This window comes from Argopecten irradians, chromosome 14 (genome assembly GCF_041381155.1).
Source record: "Argopecten irradians isolate NY chromosome 14, Ai_NY, whole genome shotgun sequence".
Classification (NCBI taxonomy): domain Eukaryota; kingdom Metazoa; phylum Mollusca; class Bivalvia; order Pectinida; family Pectinidae; genus Argopecten; species Argopecten irradians.
The window spans coordinates 36140779-36156377 of NC_091147.1; the positions used below are offsets into that span (position 1 = coordinate 36140779).

Genomic DNA, 15599 nt, shown 5'->3' on the forward strand with positions numbered 1-15599 from the left:
ATGAGACGTGTGTCTATGAGAAACAGACACTGAAAAACTACAGGCCATCAAAAGTACCAACACCAACAGAGAAACGTAAGCAAATTGGAGTGGATGGGTCTTAATTTATCTATTTATTCATTATATAAAAGGCGATAGATTGATTTCCCCCAATACCAATAAACATTCTTTTATTCAGCAATTTATACCAAATAAAATTAAATAAAAAAAACTTTGCTAGCCTACCATCCTCTTTTTGTTTATTTCTCTTTTGTTATCTCCCTTCTTTTCTTTTATCTCCCTTTCACCTTCTTTGGTTTCTTTTCCTTTCTATCAAGAAGCGCAATATCAATATGAATGAAATCTCCACTTCAACTTTACAAAAAATAAAATAATAATAACAACTGTTTGGAAATAAAGATGTGTGTAAGGTAGATGAAAATGATGATTGAATGTGAAGATCATAGCTAGTGCAGTGTTAATAAATGGATGAAGTTAAAATCGAGTACTGAGTGAATAAATGTGGTTTGAAGATTTGATAATGACTTGAGGATGTATGGAATGATGATGATAAAGATAGTATTTTTGTATGTATGGTGTATAATTTAGAGGTGAGGATGATAACAGTAAGAATGATAACAAGGAAATAATCATGTAATGTGTATTGCATATGAAAATCTGAATAAAAAGTAAGTTATAAAAAAATATACCAAATAAATAGTTTTTAAGAAAAAAGTAAAAACGAAAAAATCACGACGTAAAATATTTGCATCACTTCAATTCGTGATGTGTCCACAATAAGGTTTTCCTTTGCTGAATTCAATAATGGAGGGTTGATCATTATATGTCTATATGTAAGTGATGAAGGATCAAAATCATTGTTATTTGGCAATTTTAATTTTCTTTGTGAATTTCTGAACATATAACTGAAATTCGTTGTTATATTAAAATGTATATCAATGAATTAAAGCATAACAAATTACGTATAACAATAGAAATAAACTACTGATAATGCTATACACATATTTTATATAATACAATGACAATGAATACTACATACCTTAAATATCCCGAAAGAAGACATCTTCCCATCCGTACATGTATCACCCTTATCAGATATGTGTGCCTATAGAGTTATCTTGAGCGAATCTCCATTGATGTATTATAACAAACGGAAATGGTATAGAATATCCGGAATTAGTTTCTCAAGTAAACATCCGATATATCTATTCGCGTAGAAGTGTCTTCTTTTCGACTCAGTGTATAGCAATGATATCACTAGGAAGTTGAGGAGCTCAGCCAATTGTTTGACATATGTCAATTTACAAATTCTATAATAGTTCCCATACTGGCGGATCCTCTTCCCTTGCCAACAGTTTAATTATATTAGGTGAAAAACTCTACCATCGTGTGTGTTTGTTTTACCAAGGAGGTTGTTGGTTTAATTAGACTTAACAGCGCTGCTTCATCAACAGTTTCATCATCCCTTGTACTGTATATGCCGTCAGACTATAAACTCTAACACAACAAAATCCATCATTCTATAATGGGTGTTCTGTTTAACTATAGTCACCCCACTTGAAATCTTTGTTCAACTTTAAAGTTTCGATGCTATCAGTAAAGTCGAGTTTAAACAGTTCGTCATTGTTTTTTCACTATATATATTTCAAGCATTTTGTGGGATTTTGTTTATAAGACATCTAAAATACTCCTGTGTCATATTTAATTAATCTTTGCACGTAGACAGAAAGAGAGCGAATAAACGCTCATTTTCAATGACAATGTTTTGACAAGAGTACTGCAAACTAATTGGAATAAAATACTAATATGAAACGACATAGAAGATTTACATGTACCAAATACATTTTTTAAAATTACGATTGACGAGGTGAAGAGAGAGTATTCCATGACAAATTTCTAAGTTATAAATCTAACACCTCTACTCCAGTATGCAACAGTTATAAGCTCACTATCATCACAGGGTCGACCAGTACAATAATCCTAGTTTCGGATCCATCCAAAATGCGAAGTGCAAATTAATCAAAATTAATGGTTTTACAAGAGCCGCCTTTTGAATGGCGCTTTCAAAATTTTAACATAGAAACGTATGAGGGTTACTCACAAATACTAGGCCATGGGCTAGGAGGGTCCCACATGCACCCCCCCCCCCAACCTCCGAACCAATATTTTTTTCTGAACCCTTATGACCCACTGATCACAAATCCAAATGTTAACATTTCAACCGAAGTAGACAAATGAGGTAACAAAATGACCACACAATAGAACAAATGCATATCAGGACCAAAAAATCCAATATATGTATGATTTCTACGCAGGAAATGAAAACATCGGATATTTAAAGCTCCAAAAATGGGGTGATTTTTTCAGCAAATTTTTCATATTTTGTTTGACACAGCAAAAATGTTTCCCAAACAACAATCTATTATTTTCTAATAAGTGTTTGACCACTTATCAATCAGTTTAAACAACAACAACAACAACAACAAAAACACAATGTTTAACATGGTATAGGTTCCGGTTATGACGTCATCAAGATGGCCACCATCTCGAATTTCACTGAAAAATGAAAAATAGTACATAAACACTAAATATTTTTCAACCGAAGTAAAAATGTGGTATCAAAATGACCACAATAGAACGACAAATACATATCAGACCAAATAATCTAATATATGTAGTGATTGTACGGAAGAAATAAAAAAAATAAGCTTTTAAAGATGCTCCACCGCGACAGAGTAAAAATGATATTCATCATTTGAACAATATTGGTGTTTAATCGTGTATAAATATGCCTAATAAACACAAAAACTAATATAAAATAATTTATTTCGCCTGTGGTGCATGTGCAATCAGTACTTCATTCCATATGAATATAGTGCCACGAATTTTTTCGGGATGCAATTAATTATTTTTCATATTTTTTAACTTGAAGTAAAATTAGAAGCTCAAACTTTTCAATGGTGGTAATAGTGTAAAGTAAGTAACTTTTGTAACTTGAAGAAAAATACTAAATCGTTTTGCTCCTGTTTTTGATAGTGAAAAAATACCATTTGTCAGAGGTGGAGCATCTTTAAGCTCAAAAATGGTGATTTTTCAGCAAATTTTTCATACTTGGCTTGACGCAGCAGAAATGTTTCCCAACAACAAATTATTACACGTAATCAGTTATATAAAACTCGTATCAATCAGTAAAAAACAAAAACAACAACAAGAATGTATTGAAATGCAAAAAAAAGAATTATTGTTATACCCTCAATTTTGTAGATTAGCAGCGTCTCAAAAATAACACAACACCTACTGATAGCGTAACAAATGAAACCTAAGCTAAGCCTGTGTTTCCGTTAATATCATTAACATTCCCAAAAGCGTTTGTGTCTTTGAAAATGAGCACATTCATTGTTTATTTCCTATGCATAGCATAAGCAAAATGTCATATGGTTACTACAATGTCACTAATATGTCCTTTCACTGGTTCTCAATGATAACCATTATCATTGTGCGTGCTTTTTCTCACCTCACTGACCTATCCACTGAAGAGACTCGTCGCATATCTGGTAGCTGTACATGCAGTCCGAATCAGAGTACTCGAGATATCAGTATCCAATTCGTCGAAAGCCAGATCGACGTCTTCGATGTCGATGAGCTCATGTGACACTGCATTACCAGTGTTGTTTCTAGCCTTTTATGACCCATCCATGACCAGAGTTCATATCAGGAACAACAGGTTCAGGGATGTGGGATCTCTTTCAGATTCTAACATATCGTACGTATATGCTGTTTCAGACTTCTCCGGCATAATGGGAAATTACACCAGATGCACATTCTTCCAATAGGGCTATTTACAATAAGCGGTATACGTATACGCATAAGTATACGGATACGTATTTGAAGGGGAGCAATAATTATTTGAGTTTTCTAAATCTATAATTAAACTTATAATATCGTAATTTATTTTGGTTGGATTTGATTGGTTGTGAATGTCTTAGCGTGTATTGTTCATTGTAGTCTGCAGATAGCTACCTGTTTGACTCAGAACACACGATCATTGCATAACTATAGTGAGTACCTATAAAGTGAACTTGTATACAGCTGTAAAGGAGCGGAACTGCACGCTAGTCATTATTGTGGTTCGTCGAACCAAACATTATGGTGGCTAGTGCGACGATGCGCAATGCGACAGTGTACCAATACATCATGCGACAATGCGCCATGTGATAAACATATTGTCATACGGTGTTTTGGGGCTCTTTGTACGGCACTTTGCCATGAAATAGTGCGACGATGCGCTATGCGACATTGCGACAATTGGTCATGCAAAAATGCTCTAAGTGAAGAGCGACAATTCGCTATGCGACAACGCATTATCGCACCAACGCCTCCTTGCTTGCAGCATTGTCCAACTGGTGTATGGCGAATGAATTGTCGCACTGTCGCTTTTAGCTTAACACACTGTCGTAGTATCGCTCTTCGCATTGCGCATTGTTGCCTGGCGGGGTCGTAACTAGCCACAAAGCACCATGCGACAGAGCGACATGCGAAGAGCGTTAATGTGTCATACGATAGTGTGTTTTTCGAATTGCTCATTGTCGCTCTTCGCTTGGCTCACTGTCGCATAGCGGGCTCGTCAAGCGACATGACCGAAATCAGGAACCATAATGAACCACACTAATTGCTAGAGTACATACAAGTTCACCAAGGTACACACGTGCCATGCAATGATAGTGCATTCTAGTCCAAGCAGGTAGCTATCCTGTGACGATATTATTAGTCTAATTTTAAATCTAGAAAAAAAAGTACAAATAATGATTGCTCGCCTTCAAATACGTATCCGTATACTTATGCGTATATGTATACCGCTTATTGTAAATAGCCCTAATCATTGTGTCTCTTTGTGATAGTGGATTACTTGTTTCCTTTCTGACCATGGTAGCGTTGTGTCTCTTTGTGATAGCGGATTACTTGTTTCCTTTATAGCGTTTTGTCTCTTTGTGATAGTGGATGACTTGTTTCCTTTATAGCGTTGTGTCTCTTTGTGATAGTGGATTACTTGTTTCCTTTATAGCGTTGTGTCTCTTTGTGATAGTGGATTACTTGTTTCCTTTATAGCGTTGTGTCAGTGAAGCATACTACAAAAGACATCGACCAGCATAATGCATCCAGTCACATTATACTGTCATACTACCGAAATATTGAACGTTTCGAAGGACAACAAAAATTACCATTCCAGATTTTGATGTATATTGACAAGGGAACACAGACTGACGTCTTCGTCTATTTAACCTAAAGCAGACAACAGTGTGGGTGATAATACTAAAATGAGAATACGGAACGTTTAGAAGATAAAAACTAATAACTTTGTTGCCTTTCCATTATCAGATATTCTACAGAGCTCTCTGCCATGGTGGGTAGACAATGATCGTGACGTCATGTGTTTGTGAGTGCAACGTCATATTTTGCAGAAAAAACGACGTGATTTTAGCCAAAAAACTGATGAAATCATTATCATTATACCTAACAGAAAGGGAGGTAACTGTAATATATATAGTAAATATACCGGATAAAGCTGTACAAAGAATAGCGCCTTGTGTAGCCTAGCTGGACTCGTGTTATAAGACCCTTTCGTATGTGAATATGAAGGATAGGGATATTCTACCCCAGGGTCACAAAATGTAATAAAACCCGAGGCTTGCCGAGGGTTTTGCAACATTTTGTGATTCCGAGGGTAGAATATCCCTATCTTTCATATCCACATATGAAAGAGTATTTTTCTTTCATACCTCGACGTTTTTATTTCAATTTTACAACTATAATATCCACGACTGGAAGTCAATTTTCCATACATGAAGAATTATGTGACATTCTCAACACAAATTCTGTTGTTTGCATCTTTTATAGTAAAACCAGTCATATTTGTGAAAAAAAAATTCCGAGGAAATAGAGAATTTGTTGACGCCGTGACGTCACGAGGCGTTATTGCGCGGGTAGCCATGCAATACAGCCTCAGGCGGCATGAGTGTATTGCCCTAGACCAGCCAGTATTACACCCGTAGGTATGAAAGAAAATACATTATTGTGGTTGTCTGGTTATATAAACAGGACAAGCGTAAGTAGTTAAAGCATGCACGTAATCAAGACATCCTTAAACCTAAGTAGGTATTAAATAAACTAAACACAATACAGTACAATACAATACAATATTTAACTAGCTAGACAAATGTTTTCCATTGACATAAGCTGTAAGAAAAAGACAAGCAAATAACATCGTTTGAAAGTTTGAAAATTATAAAGCAATAACATAGGAATGAAATATAGAATATGTTCATGCATTTTGTCAAGTACACGTAGGTAGAAAAACAGATTTTGATTTTCATTAAATTTCGAAACAAACGGCATGCATATCAAATCGTTTGAGAACTATTATTTAAAAATCAGTATCATAATAATAGAAATGCAATGTATTCATGGATTTTGTCAAGTAGTAAGACATTTTCCCCATCGAAGAAAATTTTTAGCTGTCAAAAATAACAAATTCATACTATCTTAGAAAATTATAACGTAGATGAAATAATACATACATAAAATGCGTTCATGCATTATGCTAACCTCAAACCATTAATTTAACCTACCTTTCATTTTGTTGTTATGTAGATGGAGTTTTTGTACGTCCATAATTAGGGTTCAACACACGAGCTGTTGCGCAGTGGGATTCATAAAATTATGCTGGTGTTTGTTTAGATGTATAACAGTTACACAAAGTGGTGTCTGGACATTATCTGTTGAAATGAAAGTACAAACTTCCGTCCCATACAGTACTACTCCCTCAAACAGTGACTATCCGTTCTAGCTATCCGCTTTAACAGCTGCACATGGAGGAGTTCAAGTATGTAAACATTGCCAGATTACAGGGTGGGGGACAGGAAGGGATGTTAAGCTATTACATCACACAGGTGTAGTTCATATACTGTGAACCAACGTTCTTTCGTGTGCGATTTTCTTCGCGATCCAAGTAAATTCGCGAGTATTATCTACGCGATTTAATTCTGATGGGAATTTCTGGTCAGTTTTTAAATCCGCGAATGTTAAGCTCAGCTAACCCGTTTTGAAATGGAAATTGCGAAATGTAATAGCTGTGAACAGTTTATAGTAACAGTTTCTGTATTTCGAAACCAGATATATTCCGCATAACTCTTTTATTACGATATCCAGAATAATATTGGGACTTATTGATATATTGAAGCTAGGGTCGAAGTCTTAAACACACCCAAGAAAGGGGATTGCATAAAAACTATTAAGCAAATAATCAGTTTCTTACAATTTTGATGACGATTTCCTTGCCAATAATCGGGACTTTCTGATACACATGCAAGCATTGACTAAAAATTTAGCACCAAAAATATTAGTTTCATACAACTATGATTACAATATCCATACCACTAAGTATAATATTATGACTGTCCAGTACACATAATTCGTATATATATATTGTAACAAGCAAATTGTCACGCCCATCACGGTAGAAGGATATTGAACACATATTAGAAACCGAAACTATTTTTCGCAACCCTGATTATGAAATCTTTATATCAATATTTAATTTGACTCAGGGATATATAATTACCTGTAATGTTATGCAAAAGAAAATACCGCACCTATGGAAAGGAGTTTTATGTAAACAGAAACAGTATGCATACACACGGGGGTTTTCAATGAACTTCATATAAATTATATATTGATTTATTGTACCAGGAAGAATGACCCACCCACAAACATTCTTTGAACACCTCACCTACCGATAGGTGCATAATAAATAACAGTACTGTAATTGTGATATCCTATTTAGCTGAAAACATATATAACCAACCCAGGCGGATTCAACTACCCTTCAATAACTTAACTCCTGACGTCAATAAAATAAGATTGTACTCGGAATTTTGTTCAAAAATTTCCAGTTCATAAAATTAAAATAGGACACGTACTTTCCGATCCGGAAATAGGACGGTAAACCGGGAAAATAAAAAGCATCCTTATTGAGGTTTGAAATGTGACGTGAAGCATATGTAATGCGTATTTTACTTCACTCGATTGCATTTTTATATTAACAGAAAGAAATGACAAAGCAAGAGGCCCAGAGGGCCTGTATCGCTCACCTGCTTTGTAATACCAAGTAATGTTCTGAATACAGGTTCAATGTTTCTTTTCTGAAGGAATTTAAATATTTATGTCTGATTCCCCTTTTGTAAATTATACACATGGCAGTAAATACTGTTAATTATTGTTGAGATTATGTTTTTTGTTGTTACAATTCTATTAGTTTAAAGAATGCCTTACACAACTTCATTATTCACTTTTTAGACTTTTTATTATGTGATAATTGATGTGAATGTCAAACTACAGATGTTCTAAAGTGCACACTTTAGTATACTGTATAAATAACATAGCATAATTTATCAAATTAAGATCCAAATTACAATGCACTGACAACTAATTCCATCAATACACGAGTTCGTTAAGTTGTAGTAACTAGCCTGGCAATATAATTAAAAGCAATAAGAAAAATACATCTTCGTGTGTTAAGCACTATGTTGGCTTGCTCTGATACTTCGAATAATCATAATACATAATGCTTAAACGGGCTTGTAATGGGCTTTTGAAAGTCAATGTATGTATAAAATTCAAATTCGTTTTATGTCATTAACATTTATTGTTAAAAAGATATTGTTACAGATTGTTTAATTGTGAATATGAGCTTTTTGTTTGTGTACAGTGAGGCATTGTGGTGAACAGCTTATGTAGCTGTAATCAAAGTTTGACATCAAATTAGGTTATTGTGTGATAAACATATTGTTATAACACTCTTAACACTTAACTGTAAATGTGAGCGATTTGCTGATGTAGTACACGGATTTAAATGTTTATTAAGTGGTATGTATAATGAGGTATTGTGATGGACAGCGTGGCCTTCTCACACGTTTTAAATGGGACACTAACGAAGCGTAATATCTATCTATTACGAAGATGTGTTACATCACATGAGACAAAATTTCAAGATATATTTCACCCTTATTGTCACATCAAAGAATGTAATATGCATAATGTATCTATATACAGAATCCTTATATAAATTCGTTTTAATTTTATCTTTGACTAATTAATTAATAATATTATATATATTCGTTGATAATGTTTGCTTAGATATACACTACACATGATAATCTCTTTGTTTATTACAAAAGTACTTCAAAACATCCATTTTTGTCATTTGTATTTATTTTAACGTGCATTAGAGAGAACATGCAATTAGCTATATAACCTCGACAAATATATATCAAACACGCATTAGATGTTTATTCAATCTTACATATTTTCAATGCAAATACATTTTGATTACTTCTGTTTATAAACCAATTTATTTAATTGAATCGAGAACAAATGTTAGGTTATATATGTGCCGTATTGTTCATACTCAGTTTTTAATATGTTATTCACAACCAAAAGTTAGTGACATTTTGAGAATCAAAATACTTACAATGCATAGGTTTTAACTTTACAAGTACAAGTAAGAGCTGAAAATGGGTTTTTGCAAAACTGCCAAAAGTCTTAATAATTACATCTACTTAAAAGTTAAGTAAAAACATACGGCCAGATCTTGAATCGAAGTTGTAGTTTACAATTTCCTTGCACATTTTTACATTGTTATTGGTAAGTTTAAACTTTTAAAGTGATTTCTGCAGATTAGTGTTCACCTAACCATACATAAGGCATACAAAACGTAAATTTTACAGACTGCATATATCCTATGTTTTAAATAGCGTTAATAAGGCTTCAAACGTGTTTGTGCATTTGGATGATTTTCACAGCTTTGTTCATTAAACCTTAAAGATGCTCCACCGCTGACAGAGCAAAAATTATATTCGTCATTTGAACATTAATTGGTGTCTAATCGTGTATATATATGCCTAATTAACACAAAAAATATATAAAATAATTTATTTCGCCTTTGGTGCATGCGCAATCAGTACTTCATTCCATATAGGATATAGTGTCACGGAATTTTTTCGGGATGCAAATAATTATTTTTCATATTTTTAACTTGAAGTAAAATTAGAAGCTCTAACTTTTCAGTGGTGGTAATGGTGTAAAGTAAGTAACTTTTGTAACTGAAGAAAAATACTTAATCGTCTGCTTCTGATTTTGATGGTGAAAAATACCATTTGTCAACGGTGGAGCATCTTTAAAGTTATAATGCATGCCAATTGCACTGTAACGATATGTCACTTTCACATTTGATATTTGAACATTGATATGTAACTTGATGATTTAGCTTCCCAAAAGCATATTTCGGCCTATCAGAGAGCCGAAAGCAAGGGATCAAATATTTTTGGTTTTGAATAAAGCGCCTTCAATCGCCGCCATGTTCAGTGACTTCGGGTTTTGTCGATTCCGAATTGTATCACGACACGACCTGCAGGTGCACGTGGTGAGCCAGGTAACTAGCGTAAGTTCACATGTGCTTGTTTAATTTTCCTTCTGGCTAATATGAGCAAATCATGCTGGCATATGTCCACAGAATGAGTATTTGAAACATCCAATTCACACATTGCCGTAAAATAGTGTGTGTATCAAATTATGTAATGTGCGAGCATTATTGTCCTTGTAGATCCAGTCTGCTTAGGTCGACCACATGGTTTTTTTTTATGAAAAATGTTGACATTTTCCCTAGGATTCACAACTCTCGTGTTACGCCGAGATTGTTGCGACGATGTTCGGAAGAGTTCGGAATGATTCGGCATCTTCATGTGTACCCGTTAAAAAGATTTTTCACTATTATAATACTTCCAATGCTGCAACTTTATAAAAGTGGTAAAATTAGAAAGTTTAAAAATCAGACAGACGGAGAAAGATATGTATAACTCTTCATCAGTTTTCACTATGCAAAAAGAGCGAAAGTTATAGACCATACAAATTTAATGATTTCAAGAGATTACCGAAGAAAAATATCATCGCAGAGAATGAGAACCTTGCGAATTATAGAACCTGCAATTATGGATGGCCATCTACTTATTAACACTAATTCCTTCACACAGAAAGCAGACCCATGGTTTTAATTGAGTAACGCCCCTTCCACGACCTAGTATATAATTATACTGTACATACGCACCTCGAAGGTGTAGAACGTGTTTCATGTGAAACAGAAGGGCTATAACTTATCCTCTGTAGGTGGTTTTCTACTTAGATGACCTGGTTATCAACTTATTTGATGTAACATTCTCACAGAAAACACTGATATCTCAAAGAAAAGAAAAATTATCTGACAAAAATGTTACAACTGGCCAACGATAAGTTTAACTCGTCTATTAGCTTACGAAAAAACAAAGGAGAGAGGAAAAACTGGTGCGAAAAAAATCACAAAAACAGCTAGATTAAAGCTTACGATAGATCGCAATGTAACAGCTTTCGAAGGTATTCTGAAAATCTGGTGAAGAATTTTTTAAGTATAATGACTTCCGTCAAATACTGGCGATGTGAAATGACTTGTTCTTGAACATACACACGTAATGCAGAGAAATGTGAGAATTATTGTTGTTACAAAGGGCAAGGCTATAACATATGTTTTAGACGATAACTTCATTAGTGCATTATTAAGCCTGTATAAAGCTCGTGAACAAAAATATTTTACTTTGTATTATTTCATGTGAAAATCATTTCATGGTTCATTTCAAAACGGTAAAGAGTAGAATACCATAGTTTTAGTTAACACTTTGGACGAAATCGATATGCTCCGTGAAACAAATGTTCAAGAATTTAATTTCTTTTTTTTTAGATTTAGTTACCATACCTTTAAACTTTGATTATTTACAAGTTCGTGAATTCAAATCAATATTCGTGTTTATTTAGAAAGGCCGTCTCATGTATAAATATAATAATTTGTTTAACAATGCACTGGTGGAGTGGACACTCAAATGCATTCCATGTTCAGTTATGTTTGTGGTGACTATGTGTGTTTTGGGTTACCCCGCTACTTTTTTGTTTTATCTCCTTACGATAGCGGAATTGCCAACTTGACAGTGTTATTATCACAGAGACATATTGTTAAAGACTCAAGCCAAATAACCAAAGGAAATAAATAGATTGTTCAAGTAAATGTCATTATCTTCAAATCGGAAAACTCAAATATTTGAGTCAAATATATAGGTGCTAACCGCTGGTCGGTGTATTTTTCTTTGGACACTCCCCTTTATTCCACCTTTTTTAACCCGACTCAACCTTAAATGACCCTGGCTGTAAATAGGACGTTAAACAGCTCAAACCATGAACGAATCACAAAGATTTTTTTTCTAAGTTTTGTTTTGTTCCCCAGTCAGCCTTTATGTGTATAAATAGATCATACATTATTTTTATTCCATTTTTGCATATTAGGTTCCTTTCGGGTAGATATCTGACTACGAGATACTCAGATTTGACTAAACACCATGTCTTATACAGAATGCTAACACTGTGCACGATCTGCATTGTTCATATTCCATCATTGAATATTATTCTTGTATTTTTTGTGAGACTTTGACACGGAAGAGGACACAAAAATTAATTTTAACGTTATCCCATAGGTAAATTATACAATGTATGTAACATGTGTTATCGTTTCATGATAACACATGATCTGGAAATGTTATGTATAGTGGTAATGCAAATCAAACGTAACTACAGTATTTTAAGTGTACTATACTGGGGCCGCGGTGGCCGAGTAGTTAAGATGTCCCGACATATTTCCACAAGCCCTCCACCTCTGGGTCGCGAGTTTCGAATCTCATGTAGGGCAGATGCAAGTACTGACCCAGCTGTTAATAGGGACGTTAATTAACTAATAAAATCAAAAAGTGTACTATGCTAGATAAATGTCGATGTCTCAATACACGCATCTTCGATACTATAGGGGTTCTGATTTCTTCCGATCTCTACACCCCTGGACTTTATCATAGTAAAAGAGAACAGAACAGTTGATTTAGTCCTTTAACTGTGTGGCTTTGATGTTAGGGTTTGGTATCTCTGTAGTCTTCAAAGGAAATATTTGTGATTGATCAAAGGTTTTCCGCTGAGCTTTCTCCAATTTTATTATGAGAGGTATCCAGAGTTATAGAGATCGTCAGTGACCAGAACTCCTGGAGTATCAAGGATGTAATACATGATTATATGCTCGCTGAACCATTTGAACTTTTGTACATTATGTATCTTGTTTACACAGGATATATAAAAGGAAATACTGTATAAGGAAATGATCCGTTCACATATATTATACACTGATTGCCGCTTCTTGAGGAATGTGTGGGCGTTTGGATTGCATTTGAGCCAAATTACGGAAGTATGTGTATAAACTCTCAATTGGTTTATATAATATAAAGACAATCGTGTATATATATACATTATAATGTAGTTTTAAGTATCCACTCCACTAGTGTAATTGAACAGCCATCTCGAAATAGATCACGATAATTTATTTTAGGTTCGGGGCCAATACGATTAAGTATAATTAACTTATACCTTAACCTTCGTGCGCTTTTTAAACTCGCGTAAACAAAATATTTGACAACATTTTTTCTCAATGCTAAACTTGTTTATCTTATCTTAACATCCCAAAATAATGTTATTATCAATGGGAATATAACAATGATTTTGTTTGTTATTTGAATAATAATAATTTTTTCAAGAATAAATGTTGATTGGTCAAAATCACGTGCGGTCAGAAATAGTATTATTAATAATATTTTTGTTCAAGGATAACATTGTTTAACAAATCTAAATATAACCACATAATGTTGTTAAATTGTAGATTGAGAATTTTGTGTGTAGTTTAAAAATCGCTAATCTTGTTAAAAATAGATGTCGATTGGTCAAAACCAAGTGTGGTCAGAATAACAAGTATTATTGACCAAGCCTTAGAATGATCAGGGCTTATTTTTATTGGTCAAGCCATTTCAGGATTACTAACTCTATAGGTGCCGCTAAAAGGAATTTTACACCAAAAGAAAGGTGGATGTCTAGGTGATCTTCAGTGTTTTTTTGTCTTATAAAATGAAATGCTAAGCACTTTCACCATACTTATAATAGAAATTGTTAAAACGTACTTTTTAACTGACAGGAGAATGCATTTTGTGTGTATTCATAGTTTAACAAATTTTGTATAATATTTTTGTCATTTGAATGGATTTCGAAAATTCGTTTTTCTTTTAATTTTTTTTTTCATTCGACCTCTGATATACTTGTATCATATTTTTTTCCATCTCTTTTAATATAGTCGACTAATGAGAATCAAAAGAGTCAGATATAACTATCAATATGAATAGTATATCCCTTGATATGAGAATATGAGAACCATCGTGAGATTGTTCCATGAGACGTGTGTCTATGAGAAACAGACACTGAAAAACTACAGGCCATCAAAAGTACCAACACCAACAGAGAAATGTAAGCAAATTGGAGTGGATGGGTCTTAATTTATCTATTTATTCATTATATAAAAGGCGATAGATTGATTTCCCCAATACCAATAAACATTCTTTTATTCAGCAATTTATACCAAATAAAATTAAATAAAAAAAACTTGGCTAGCCTACCATCCTCTTTTTGTTTATTTCTCTTTTGTTATCTCCCTTCTTTTCTTTTATCTCCCTTTCACCTTCTTTGGTTTCTTTTCCTTTCTATCAAGAAGCGCAATATGCAATATGAATGAAATATCCACTTAAACTTTACAAAAAATAAAATAATAATAACAATTGTTTGGAAATGAAAGATGTGTGTAAGGTAGATGAAAATGATGATTGAATGTGAAGATCACAGCTAGTGCAGTGTTAATAAATGGATGAAGTTAAAATCGAGTACTGAGTGAATAAATGTGGTTTGAAGATGTGATAATGACTTGAGGATGTATGGAATGATGATGATGATGGAGATAGTATTTTGTATGTATGGTTGATAATTTAGAGGTGAGGATGATAAAAGTAAGAATAATAACAAGGAATTATTATGTAATGTGTATTGCATATGAAAATCTGAATAAAAAATAAGTTATAAAAAAATTATACCAAATAAATAGTTTTTAAGAAAAAAGTAAAAACGAAAAAATCACGACGTAAATATTTGCATCACTTCAATTCGTGATGTGTCCACAATAATGTTTCCTTTGCTGAATTAAATAATGGAGGGTTGATCATTATATGTCTATATGTAAGTGATGAAGGATCAAAATCATTGTTATTTGGCAATTTTAATTTTCTTTGTGAATTTCCCCAACGGACATATATCTGAAATTCGTTGTTATATTGAAATGTTTATAAATGAAAGCATGAAAAATTACGTATAACAATAGAATATAAATAAACTACTGATAATGCTATACACATATTTTATATAGTACAATGACAATGAATACTACATACCTTAAATATCCCGTAAGAGAACATCTTCCCATCCGTACATGTATCACCCTTATCAATATGTGTGCCTATAGAGTTATCTTGAGCGAATCTCCATTGATGTATTATAACAAACGGAAATGGAAATAGAATATCCGGAATTAGTTTCTCAAGTAAACATCCGATATATCT

General features: G+C 33.4%; 1 protein-coding gene across 2 annotated transcripts in view; it reads right to left on the reverse strand.

The window, feature by feature from the left end:
• Nucleotides 1–15572, reverse strand: part of LOC138306966 (arylacetamide deacetylase-like) — a 48088-nt gene extending 32516 nt beyond the window's left edge. Inside the window, exon 1 of one of the 2 annotated variants that reach the window (XM_069247569.1) lies at nucleotides 15432–15572. The gene's annotated coding sequence lies outside the window, so the exon portion shown is untranslated. Of the gene's footprint in view, nucleotides 1–1039; nucleotides 1160–15431 lie in introns of those variants that run through there. The other variant, XM_069247568.1, reaches the window with a different exon arrangement.
• Nucleotides 15573–15599: the final 27 nt, after the last annotated feature.